Source organism: Lissotriton helveticus, assembly GCF_964261635.1.
Source record: "Lissotriton helveticus chromosome 1_1 unlocalized genomic scaffold, aLisHel1.1 SUPER_1_unloc_55, whole genome shotgun sequence".
Classification (NCBI taxonomy): Eukaryota; Metazoa; Chordata; class Amphibia; order Caudata; family Salamandridae; genus Lissotriton; species Lissotriton helveticus.
Window position 1 is genome coordinate 980268 of NW_027611698.1, and position 13420 is coordinate 993687.

Consider the following 13420-nt stretch of genomic DNA (forward strand, 5'->3'; position numbering starts at 1 on the left):
TCACATGAAGCAGCCACAAAGACATCAATCAATGTATCGTCCAACAAACTGTTAACTGAGAAAAGAGCACAGTGAGGGATAGAAATTTGTGAATGAACCTCATTCCTTAGTGACTATTTGTGGTCTCATTCCATTCTGTGTATTTTGCTTCCTGAGTTTTTATAAGCCATGGCTCTGACCCACCAAGTCCATTTGATCCTGAACTTTGAGACAAGGCCTCCAAGGATCTGGAATCCAAGTAACCTCAAACTATTTCCAGCCTTAATGAGCCTCAGCAGGGGGCTGCAGCAGGAGTCCCTTTGTCGTAGGAATCTACGGGACCAACGTCTGTTCATCCCTGTGCAATTTGTGACTGATTATTGAAAAAAAACTAAAAGTGATGGAAGGACAGGTCATTAATCTCAGCAACATCCCACCACATCATTCTCCAGTCTCTGTGTCTCTGTGCCACGAAAGACAAGACCAACAATATGTTAACCATTCCTGTCACCACCCTAAATAGTCCTAATGACTTCTGTTCCAATGGGACATAGCTTCATATTACAAAGATCAACTTTAGTGACCTCTTTCCAGCTCCTTTTTTGTTACAAATGGAACCTACTTCCCATCTGCTGAGGACAGTTTCAGTTTCACGAGCTTTAAAATCACATCAGGCATACCCAAGAGAGTCTCACAGATAATCTGAGTTGTACATTTTTAGTACTACTAAAGAACTACAAAATGCTTTTCACAAATTACGTGCGGTTGTTCTGCCTCTCCTATCTTTTTCTGTGTGTAGTTGTCTGCCCCGACTTCACAGTTTCCGCACACATTAGTATAGTTTTTAGTAGTAAATGTGGAAGGGACAGAGGGAGTGGCTGTAAAATGGAAATGCTTATAAATAAAGGGGAGGGATGAAGGCAGAACTAAGGAGGGGTATAGGGAGGGGTTTAGGGAAAAGACAGGCACTCACCCACTAACGAGTAAGCCCATTGCTGTTTATAAACCACAACTCTAAAGTCATTAAGCCATAATGTACCTAAAACAATCGTAAATTTACTTGTGCTCAGAGCGGGATTAAGTCCAACATCACACATGGCCATCCACTGGAACTGCAGAAAACTCCCATAAATAATAATGGTGGTAGGGACATAAAATTAAACCCCATAGGAAATAATGCTGAATTAAATATTTAAAACTAGTTTAAAAAAATCTAAATAAATGTAATTTAATGGCAAACAATAATTAAGGAAAACATTTCATTATTGTTTAATGTTTTAATACATTTTAAAAATGTAAACACTAGTACAACATTCATTATTAGTAAAGTCAAGTTACATGTGTTCAGCACATTTAATAATTATTAATACATAAACAAAATGTTACTTCAGATGGGAAACCTTTAATTTAATCTTAAGAAAAATTATAATCTTTAATATGTTCAACTAGTGTGGAGATCTCCCTGTGCAAAAATATATGGGATATTTTGAATGTTTTTTAAATTAAAAAAAAGAAATCTTTTTAAGTTAATATTATTGTAAATTGATTTTATATACTTTAAATGTAGAACAAAATGCTTGAATACTATAAACTTTTATTTTAATTAAATATGTATTTGATTTTAAATGTGTTAAAAATGTTTTTTAAAGATTTGTTGAAAAATCCCACTGAAAGTATAATCCCTGTATTTTCTTATTATGTACTCTAAATTACTAAATTGCCTCTGTTCAGATGGGACAGAGCCTTTAAAAAAGTTTTGTGTAGAATTAATTGAAATTATTTTTTGTGAAAAGACAAAATACATTATTTTAATGTACCTTTATTTCTTATGAGGTTCTATTTCTAGGTCTCGGCTAGACACTGCTTGTGCTGTCTCAAAGAGACATGTTTATCTCCTTTATGGGCTTCAGCCCACCCACAGACTTACCATTTGCTGGCTCCACCATCGATCTAATATGATTTATCCCCATTTGTCCATGGCATACATTTGTCATGACTCTACCTACTAGAGCATAGACCAATTACTACTATCCATCCCCAGCTGCCCTTTTAGCATTTGTTTTCAGTGCTACTTTTTTCTTTAATTCAGAGCACTTGAGACGATCGCTCATGGTTTATGGCGCACCGCTGTAAACAGGAATTAAATTCTTGTTCTTATCTCATAATATTTGCTGTCCATTCAAACACCAAGATCAAATGTCAGATGCTGCCTCATCTGCTGACTGCTATCATACTCAATGGTTTCGCCCTGTGTTCCGCCCGTCTGTTTCGCCCCATTCACGTTACCTGCACCCCCATCGACCCCGCCATACAGCGGGTTTGTGCCTCACAATGTGCATGAAAACTGAAGCCTGAAATCAAATGTCAGACGCTGTCACATCTGCTGACTACTCTCTATACAATGGCTCTGCCCTGTGTTCTGTGTCTGTCTCTCTCATCCCTTACACCGTTCTGCGCCCCCCCCACTGCCACGCCATACAGTGCAATTGCGCCTCACAACGCGCATGAAAACTGAAGACTGAGATCATTTGTCAGATGCTGTCTCATCTGCTGACTGCTTTACCCTAAACGAAACGCAACACGAGGCTGCTTAAAAAACAAAGGAAAACAAAGTAACAAAACTCGCGCAGCTCTCCCCAGCATAGCGAGAGTGCCCCTGCTACCGTATTTACTGCTTTCTCAGAAAATAGCCCCATAATGCCTTCGGAGCCTTGCTGTTTGAACACTTTTTGTCCCATATCTCTGCTTATGGTTGTCCCAGGATGACGGGACCACCACCAAAAAGTCAACACAACGCAGTCTTTCTTTTAAAGGTACTGTCAGAATCCTCACCCTTAGTTGGCGGGACTCCAAAATGATCACCTCCCCTTGATTTTCATTTCTTTTTGAGCTCTCCCATGGCTGTAGCTTTGACTCTACAGCCGGTAGTGTTTCAACCTCTAGGGGCCACATGCATGGTAATTTAATGGCATTTAATCAGACCTGGAAGGCCTGGAAATACACAAATGTGATGTTGATATTATGCCCTGTAGGGGCTGACTATATGGTTGCAATGCAGTGCTTTTTCAATGTGATGCCCTCTATGGGTTGTTTAAACCATTGCAGCTTTGATTTCAAACCCATGAAAGAATACACAAACACAAGGTTAATTATTGATAAATTCTTAATGGGGTTACCATTATGATTGCAAATATTTAATTGATTATCACAGTAATGTTAATGATTTTTGTAAAATGTATGTGTTTATTACAAAACAAATGATTGAACTAATGTGAGATGTTTGGGTGACCCTCGAAGGGGTCCCCAGTGATTCATCAATGGCATCTGTGGTATGTTCCATCTGACAAAGTACATATTTGTACATTATTTTGTAGTTTTTAGAAGTGTGTTTTAAATAAATCTACTTCTCCTTCTTCTAAAGAAAATGTACTGACTGGACAATCAGTTATTGGGTGTTATCATTGCATGCCAGTGATTGATGATTATTAGCCCACACCACCTCCCTTGAGTAGACCTGGGACTGCTCAGCCAGCTAACCTGTGAGAGTCAAGCGCTACAATGGGGTGTTTGGTTCCCAGTGAAGACAATTGTGGACACATCTTTAGATAAGCCTGACTTCTCTGTGCAAAGCTATCAGAGGTTGAACACAGGTTATCTTTTAGTGTGTATCTAGCTTGTCCTGTAGAGAGCAGTGGTTCCTGCCTGGCCTGGGTGCATACCTCAGACAACCAGGAATCCCATTGCTAACATTCTATCAACCATCGTAAATCAGCTATTTAGGGTCAACGAGCCTCCTACAGAACATTTCATATAACTTGAATATCAACATTTCAGAGCAGGTTGAACCCACACCAGCAGATCTTTGAGCACAGCAACATCATAGGAAGTGAACATTACATGGTCTTTGAGTCAGTGACCTCACATAACCTTTGACCAAGTGAATCACAGGAATTCACATCATATGGTGTTTCTTATACATTTCAGTCCCTTGTTGCATGTGGTCTGTAATTGGTGAGCTATTTATAGCACCAAATAAAATACAACTCTACAGAGTCAGAATGTGTCAAGTGTGATAAATACCACCCAGTGTAAAGATACCATGTTTGTAACACACATCGTCAAAACTTGACCCAGTGAAAAATCCTTAGCTAAAAGATATTCACATTGACAACGTCTATAGCTCTCATATTGCTGAGACCTATTGGATTTGTCAATGCTTGTTAGGTCTCTGTCTCCCTTATTTTCTAAGGGAGGGTGTTGCATTACCAGTGGTTGGCCATGCGTGGTGATGCACTCTCTATTGCTCCACTTTGGCTCTAGTAAGTTACATTTGTACATTTTACTCCACCTCTGTTTAGGCGTGTACAGACGTGCAAGTCCACATTTTTGAGTAATTTTATACTTGTAATGGTGAATAGCTAAAACTAGCAACGTTACTCTATGAGCATTCTTGCATGTATAGATTACTCACAGGTGTAAGGTACCTTTGTGAATATCCTTCGAGGTGTCCAACTCAACCTGGGTGTTTCATTTTTGTGGTAACGCTAAAGTGGACGCAGGCGCTTGGGCTGTTATTAGAGCGAATGGGATGATCCTGCGCGAACACCAGAACACTCGTCCAATGTGTTTGTTTGGCTGGTTCTTTGAGTTGGTTTGGATCATTAACCTTGGACCATATCCATAACCAGGGAGCTCTGAAGACTTCGCAGCTGTTTTAACTGCCTGAAGTTTTAGACATTTTGATAGGCGTAGATTTTGGTTTGACTTGATGACCCAACTCTACAATGAGAATTTTGTACTTCAAGCCACTTCTGTGCAGCTCGTCACCTTCTGTGATTGATTCAGTCCAAGCCCTTGCAGCAAATTCCAGTGTTAATCATTACCAGAGACTAGACTTACCTTTCTCCCTTGAGCATGGCTAGCGAGGACAACTACTATTTCATGTGTGGCTTCAACATTGCATCAGTTGATCGGCATTTTAATTTTCATTTTTTTAGCATTTGTTTTTGGTTTAGAATACATGACTTACTGTATCCTTTATTTCCTTTGGGACAGTTGTTTTTGTTCATTAATAATTCCTAAATCACAATTATTCTTTTGATTTTGCTTCTGAATAATTATTAAATATTCTTCTTTATCTAAACTTGGTTAGAATCTTGAAGTCCTTGTCTCTCTTTTCTTTGAAATTTGTGACTTCCACTGTTCTGCTTTACCATCAAACGTGGCCGTACTGCACAAGTCATGTTACCAAAAGTGAGCTAAGGACACTTTAGTAGAAGACACATTTACCTTTGCTGAAAGAAGTATGGGAAGAACAAGGCAGGGTGACTCCGGGAAGCCGACCACCGAGCTGAAAAGCTTACTGTCTTAGGTGGAATCAGCACTGACTGTGGATGCAAAAAGTAAAGACTATGAGGGGAGCTGTTGGTAGCTGTGTCCCCAGAATTTGAGACTGCCACCCTCTCTCAAACAGTTGAAGTATTTAAAGATGCATCCATCAGACATTTAGGTCTCAACAACTAAGACTGCCCGCTCCTGTCATACAACACTTGCACTGGTACCTGAGTCACTTTACACTGTGCTGTGTATAGGCATTTAACATAAACAAGTTGTGCTGTGCATTGTGAACAGGCTGTCACCCCTCTTTGTATGTAAATGAGCTTCTGTGACCAGACACCCCAGGCTCCCATCTCTTCTAGTGTGGATGATAATGTGAGCACTGTAAGGAAAACACAAACAAGGGCTATATTGAGAAATAGTCGGCTTCCAAGTCACACAGCTGTGGATATGTGGTTCTTTATTAGTTTTGATTTATGTTAATTTGCAGCAATTCTCTGTGTTACTTTTTTCTCAGTTCATCACTTCAGATCGCTCTTTGCTCCATCAGTTAAACGTGAGGTTTGATGTAGGATATGTTGTTAGTGTTCCTCAACTTTTTTTTTTTAAGTTTTCAAAAACCTTTATTATATACCGGATAGTGTGATACAGAGTCGTTCAGAGCTAACCCCTCTACACCAGCATACATCTTATAACCATACGTTAGAAAGAAAACAGCTCGCCCCCCAAACCCCAACTCCAACATCGTCCCTGTCTACCCCTAGGATCCCCCCCTCACCCCACAGCACACTAGATAGATCACAGTCCAACTGGTTAACTATATAAATGCAAGGTCCAAAAGTCCACTCGCTGAGCGAGACTGTGTCCTGATTTCCTCGGCCCACAGCATACTAGGGTCTACAATCCTCCCCCCTCATGACCTTCCTCCTTGGTATCTCTGTGCACATGCATTCTTAAATTGTCCTCCTTTCTCTCACTATATTCATTCATTCCCCCGTGGCCTGCCCTCAGCTCCCTCCCCGTCACCCTCCACCCGCAACAAATAAGCCAGCACGGGCCCCCAGATATCCCGTGGCCGCGACCGCAGTGGTAGTTGTTCCGCATACGCATGTAGATACTCCTGCCAGGTGGACATTTCATGGAGCCGGTCCTTAAATGTGGGAGATCTCCCTCTACCACCTCTGCAAGCCACTTGTCTACGCGCTAGTAGAATACCCATGGCAAGGAACTGCTTGTGTGTTGTGCGTATGTCCCCCGTCAGTCCCAATTGGGCTCTCAAAGGTGTCCGTGTCAAAGGTTGGCCCACTATGCTGGGTAAGCCCGTGAATACCTCCTCCCAGAAAGAGGCAACGCGAGGGCACCTCCAAGCCAAGTGTATAAAATCCGCCCACCCCCTTGTTCACATCGCAAACATTTGTCATCTTCTCTAAGGTGAATCTGATACAGGCGCGCTGAGGTGTGATAGAGTCGGTGTAAAAATGTATAGTGTACTAAGCGCAATCGACAATTACTGGACATGGCTTCTGTTTGAAGACAGGCCATCTTCCACTGCTCGTCTGTTAGGGGGTCGTCTAGATCTGCATCCCACTCCCGGTGGGCATGGACAGAGTGAGCGGAGCGGGCGCTACGCACCCTTTTGAATAGCATGGAAATCACATGTGCGGGTGTTTCCTGCTGCAGCATGAGGTGCAACGACACAAATATTTCCGGTTCCTGCGGGAAGTCCGAAGTTAGGGCACATACACTTTACCTCAGGCACGTGTATAAGAACATATCCATGAAGGAATACTCCTTGTCTCCAAAAACCTGTTCCGCTGTGCGGAATTTCCCTGCAATATATAAAACTCCCCACGTCCCCAGCTTCAATCTATCAAATAAGCGTTGGCAAATCCTTTCACCCGTTGCAGGCAGCAAAGGGCAGTGGGGCAAGGATACTCTGGGGAAGTACATCAGCTGCACACCCTCAGTTTGGGCTAACCAATTCCACGCCCGGACTGTGCAGTCCACCGTGGAAGGATCCTCCTGTCGCTCCCTAGAGGGTATGTATGCATATTCAGTCGTAGGAGTAGGGGCCAGGAATCCGTCCTTAACTGCGAGGTGAGGCATGTATGGGTGTGGGTGAAACCAATATACCACAAAATGTGCCAGGGTACTGTAATAGTATTTTTTTTTTAAGAACCTTTATTTCCATATGCATAAAATTACAAACACAGGCCTACAACCAGTGTGGCCGGCCGCTATTTAAATCGAGTAGAAATAGAGTAAGAAGTAGTATAGCAATCCAGTGATTAAAAACAAAGCCACATCCAGGATACAGCGGAGAATCAAGATAATTCGTGACAACAAGGAATAGTAAAGGTTAATTTTTAAATAATCAAAAATTAAATCAAAGAATCGATATCGCATTTTCATTTCCGCTCCCAACACAGTCAGTTAAAAACACATTATCACTCCGATGATGAACACAGATGGAATGGGAAAGGAGAGGAGTACCAAAGTCAGGATAAATGCAATAATAACGTACCAATCACGGCATGTAGGCCCCACCCCTAAAAAGAATGTACTATGGGAGACATGAAAACAACGACATAGAAAAAGGAAAGGGCAAAGGGCCATAGAAACAAAAAAAGGAAGCAGAGAACAGACCCATCCCCCAAACCCCCACCCTGCACCCCTGCAAAAGGCTACGGCCTACTCCCCCAGCAGCGTGCCTGTCGCCCTAAATAAGAGACCCGAAATATAGAAAAGAAAAGAGAAAAAGAAGAAAAAACATGAGGAGAAGGGCCGGCGATTCGGTTATCCAGTCCCTCCCACCCCCGCATACTAAAGTCGTATAAACCGAAGCAATAGAAAAGTACAAATATCAGCAAGCACATAAATCGCAATCAATTACAGCCCCACTAAACGTGCCCTTGAATCACCATTAATCAGCAAGAAGTCCCTCCAAGTCCCAAGCGAGATCACCCCTGTCCACTTCTGTCAATAGTAGCAATGTTAAACGATCTTGCAGTCGGGTGACAATTCGATACAAAAGGGTCAATCGTTCCAGGCAGACCAGGTAGCGCCGCCGCCCAACATGGTCCAAGCCACCGAGAAACAACTGACGATGCGTGGCGGAGGCCGGAATGCAACAATACCCAGACCACCAACAGTTCCAAGTCCAAAAACGGGTCCGCCAAGCACGGAAAGGAAAGTACAGGATGTGGGAAGCACCGCAGCACAGATCGGGCCTCATGTACCATGGATCGATGTAGCTTCTCCACTTGCTGGTCAGAAGAAGGCCCCGATGAGACAACCACTTGTGGAACAGGTGCGACGACAATAAGCACAGGAACCAAATCTATTCGCGCCTCCAGGACTGTAGACTCATCCAGGGAACATGACACTGTGGCAGAAGGAGACACATCGGCACCGACTCGGGGGCAAACCACTACGCAACAAAATGGCAGGTCAGCAATGGCGGCGATCTTTCCTTCCAAGTCCCGGGAGTTCCGGAGCAAAGCAGTCTGCAGGGTTAGCAGTGCAGTCAGTACGTGGCGACGCGCAAGCGTTTCCCCATGGAGCCGAACTCCGGGGGTCTCAAGTTCAGCGGAATCTCTGTCCCCGGGAGGGGTGCACTCCGAGGCGCCGTCCGCCATTTCAGCCATCTCGTTCTCCTCCACTTCTCCTCCACCTCCGAGCCCCGTCCGACCACCTGAATCAGCAGGTCCCACGGCTGGATCTTGACAGTCGGCGCTTGGTGCAGAAAGGAGAGTCAACAAAAGTCCGGGTGTGCTCCCCGCAGCTCGCCGGGAGCCAACCGCCGGTTCCCGGACGGGACTATTAACATGGCCGGGCGTTACACCCAGGGGGAACCGGGTGACACGGTCTCTCTCCGGCTCGGCGATATCTCGGGTTCACTGGGCAACCCACTATTGGGAGTGGGTTGGCACCAACTCTCCCGGCTCGCGGCTCTCAGGCTCCCACCAACCGGCTTCTCATCCCGACCAGGGCCGCCATCAATACGAACACAGCCGGGCAACCTCTGCACTCGAGGCCCTGGCTTCAGCGCCACGAAAGCCGGCAAGCAGACGGGGACAGTTCTTCGGATCTACTGCACGGTGGAGCTCCGGAAATATATGGTAAGTGATTGCTTCCCTTCAACCACTTAGATCAGCAAGCCTCGCTCAGGATTATCGTCAGGATAGACGTGCGGGGAGGAAGGGCCATCGGAGCCAAGCGCTTATGCGACTGTAATAGTATTGATCAAAATTGGGGACATCAAAGCCACCCTCGCGGTATGGCAGCATAAGTGTGGTCAGCTTCAATCATGCCTGTTTGCCCCCCCAGATTAGCTGGATTAATTGTGAATTGAGAGAATGGAAGAAGAAGGATCCGGGATGATACCGAATGTTGATGAAGAGATATAAGAATTTTGGGAGAATGTTCATTTTAATCAAGGAGATTCGGCCGGCCATGGAAAGGGGCAATTTAATCCATGTAGAGACATTGTCTGTCACCTTGTCCATGGCTTGCCCATAATTAAGCCTCATCAGAGTGTCCTTGTCCCTAGTAACGTGGATGCCTAGGTACTTAAAGTCGTCCATTTCCCACGCTAGGGGATAATCTAGCGGGTGTGGCCTAGCGTGTTCAGTCAAAGGGAAAATCGACGATTTGTTCCAATTTATTTGCTGCATACTTAGAGATTTCCCTCAGTATTGGGTCTAGGTTGTCTTGCGGGTTGTGAACATACAATGTGATGTCATCCTCATAGAGGTAAACTAGGAGCTGCCTAGATGGGTAAATGAGGCTCCGGTGGTTGTGGTGCTGCCACAACTTCGCGGCGAGGGGCTCTATCGCTAGGGCGAATAGGCCTGGGGTGAGCGGGCAGCCCTGCCTAGTACCTCTGGATACTGGGAAGCTAGCACTTCTGGATCCATTAAGGAGGACCCTGGCACTTGGTTGGGTATATAATAGATGAATCCAGTGGACAAAGGAGAAGGGCATCCTCAGATGTAGAAGGACCCCCAACAAGAATCCCATTCCACAGAATCAAACGCTTTGGTGGCGTCTAAGAAGTCTGGCACCGCTGCGCTATTCGGGTCAATGTCCTGAATAACTGCTAATATTGTGCAGAGGTTGTGGGTTGTGGCCCTGTGGGGCACGAAGCCCGCTTGATCAGGCAAGACTAACCTTTCTAGAAGTAGATTAAGTTGCGTAGCGAGGACTTTAGCCAGGATCTTGGTGTCAGTATTTAGAGGGATAAGGGCCGGAATGAATCACAAAGCTGTGGTGCCTTACCGGGTTTTAATAATGACATAATTTGAGCCTCCCTCATTATGTCAGGTAAGCAACCTTCCTCCAACTCGGCATAGAACACCTCCTTAAGTATAGGTGCAAGGAGATAGTCACAAAGGTTTTGTAGAAGTCTATGGGGAGCCCGTCAGATCCCGGTGCCCTCCCTGAGGACATGGACATGATGGCTTCTGTGATCTCGTCGACCTCAAGATCGTGGTCTAGAAACTTACACTGAGCATCTCCCAGCCACGCCAGAGCCCCTTCCTCCAGATAGGTTGGAAGATCCAGAGGAGCATCCCTTTGCGATGCATAGAGCTGTTTAAAATACCTCTTAAGGATCTCCATTTGACCTGGGAGATTACGACACACCCCTCCATTTTCATCTTGTAATTCCGAGATGTAATTCTGGAACCTAGGAGCTCGTATCGCACCAGCCAGTGATTTACCTGGTCTATCCCCTCGCCATATACTCGGGCCATGTGGTGTTTCCCCTGGCATTTACATTCTCTGCTCGCTGCCTCCTCATATTCTGAGATTTTTTCCCTCATTCGAGCATGCAGCGACCCGGAGTCCCCCCCCCCTCGCTCATATCTTTTTCTAGTGCTTTCAATTCCACCTCTAGCTTGTGTAGCTCCTGTCTAAAGTCGTGAAGTATACCTCCTCCTTTAGCAATGCACCACCCCCTCACTGTCACCTTAAATGCTTCCCAAACAGTGGTGAGGCTATTCACGGAGTCCACATTCCTATCAAAAAAGTCCTGAATATCTAGCTCCATCTCTGTTTTGAACACCGTGTCCTGTAAATGACGTGGGTTCAGCCGCCACCCCAGGTAGGGGGAAAGGTCCAAGGGAGGGTTAAGAGATACAAGTACTGGGGAGTGGTCCGAGTAAGTGCGAGTCAGGTGAGTGACTTTACTTATCCAGTGCGCCATTCCCAATGCCACCAACACGTAATCTAGCCTGGCCCAGGTGTCATGCACTGCTGAGTGGTGTGTCCCTTCCCTCCTGGAGGGGTGTAGATGATGTCATGTATCTAAAAAATAGTCTGTCTGTAAGATATCTCGTAGTGTGCGGTGTGTAGTGGTATAGTGCGCAGCCACAGCATGGGAACGGTCAAGGCTAGGATCAATAACAGTGTTAAAATCCCCCCCCCCAAATGACATAGGCAATCCCTAGCATAGTGAGTTTACCTCGAAGCACCAGAAGGGGATAAGCGTCATCTATGTTAGGCCCATAATAATTTGCGATCATGACCTCCTGCGAATTCAGCTTCCCCCATAGTAGGCAGTATCACCCTTCAGGGTCTAGATCCATGCCGCCCTGTACAAATCGCACCCGCCCCTTTTGATGAGAATGGCAACCCCCCTGGAGTAGCTGAAATAGAGGCAAAACAGCAATCAGACGCCCGGCGTGAGGCAAATGGAGGTGCTCCGTACCCAGCAGGTACGTCTCCTGCAACAGGGCAACATGGATTTGATGGCAATCTAAATATCCGAGGACCTGCCGGTGCTTACGAGGGTCATTTAGGCCCCTTACATTCCAGGTCAGTACATTCATATTCGTGGAAGTGCCATCGCTACTGGCCATGAGTCGTACCTAACACATTTACTGAACAGCTGTAAACAATCTCTTCGTAACCTTCACCATAGTGTGCCTGAGCCCTCCCCTCCTCCCTCTCCCTCCCACACTGGCTACCACAACTAGCCAGAAACAAACTCCCCTCCCCCCACAACCAATCACCCCAACGATCATCATATATACTTCCCAAAAACTCCACATACAAAAGGAAGAATAAGGGGAATGCCCTCAATGGGGGACCGCTAGGGGCCACCGACTTGCCCACTCCACCTCCTTGTCTCACCCATCACCATACTCAAATCAAACTGTGGTTATACATCACCAAACTGCAAAGCGTCCATAAGGTCCTTATCAGCAGTAGTGTCAGGCATCTGAACACCTGCCACCGTCCCTCATCAGCCTGGGTCGGACAGTGGTGAGTGGGACCTGGATCTTCTCCTCCCTGCCTGCTCTTGCGAAGCCGAACGGTGTTCCTGTTTAAGAAAGTCCTCCGCTTGCTGTGGGCTGCCGCCTCGCAGGGTATAGCATGGCGTACTGAATGCCTTGCGTTTGCAGTTTCATTATCACGGCCGCGAACTTGCGGCGGGCCTCCTGCACATTGTAGGTGAAGTCAGGATAGAATGACAGAGTGGTATTTTCGTACCGCACTTCACCTTTCTCACGTACCAGGCGCAATACCATGTCTCTATCACGGTAGTTCAGGAACCACATAATGATCGGGCGCGGTGGGGCTCCTGGAGGGGGGCAGACCGGCAGCGACCGATGTGCCCGCTCAATAACCATGTGGGGTGAGAAGGAGTCCCTCCCAAACAGGTCAGCTAGTAGGCGGTCCATGAAGTCTTCCAGCCTCCCAGTGTTGGTGATTTCTGCCAAACATAAGCACGCGGAAATTATTGCGCCGTGATCGGGCTTCCAACTCCTCGTTCTTGTCAGCTATAACTTTCAATAGCTTATCCATTTGCTGTAGGTGTTGCTGCCTGGTCCCTGCACCATCCTCCAAGCCCGACACTGTGTGTTCCACCTCTTCAGTCTTTCATCGTGTGTATATAATTTCGCCACCACTGCTTCCAGCCTGCTACACATGGCATCCATCTTTGAGTCAATAGAGGTCAGGCTCTGCTGCATTCCAACCAGCAGAGTTTTCCACCCCTCATCCCGGGTCTCTGGCGGATCAGCATCTTCACGCTCTCTGGACTGGGAGTTAGGGGCTTTGTGGGCGTCGAACGTCAGCTTTGCTTGTCTGGGTTCCG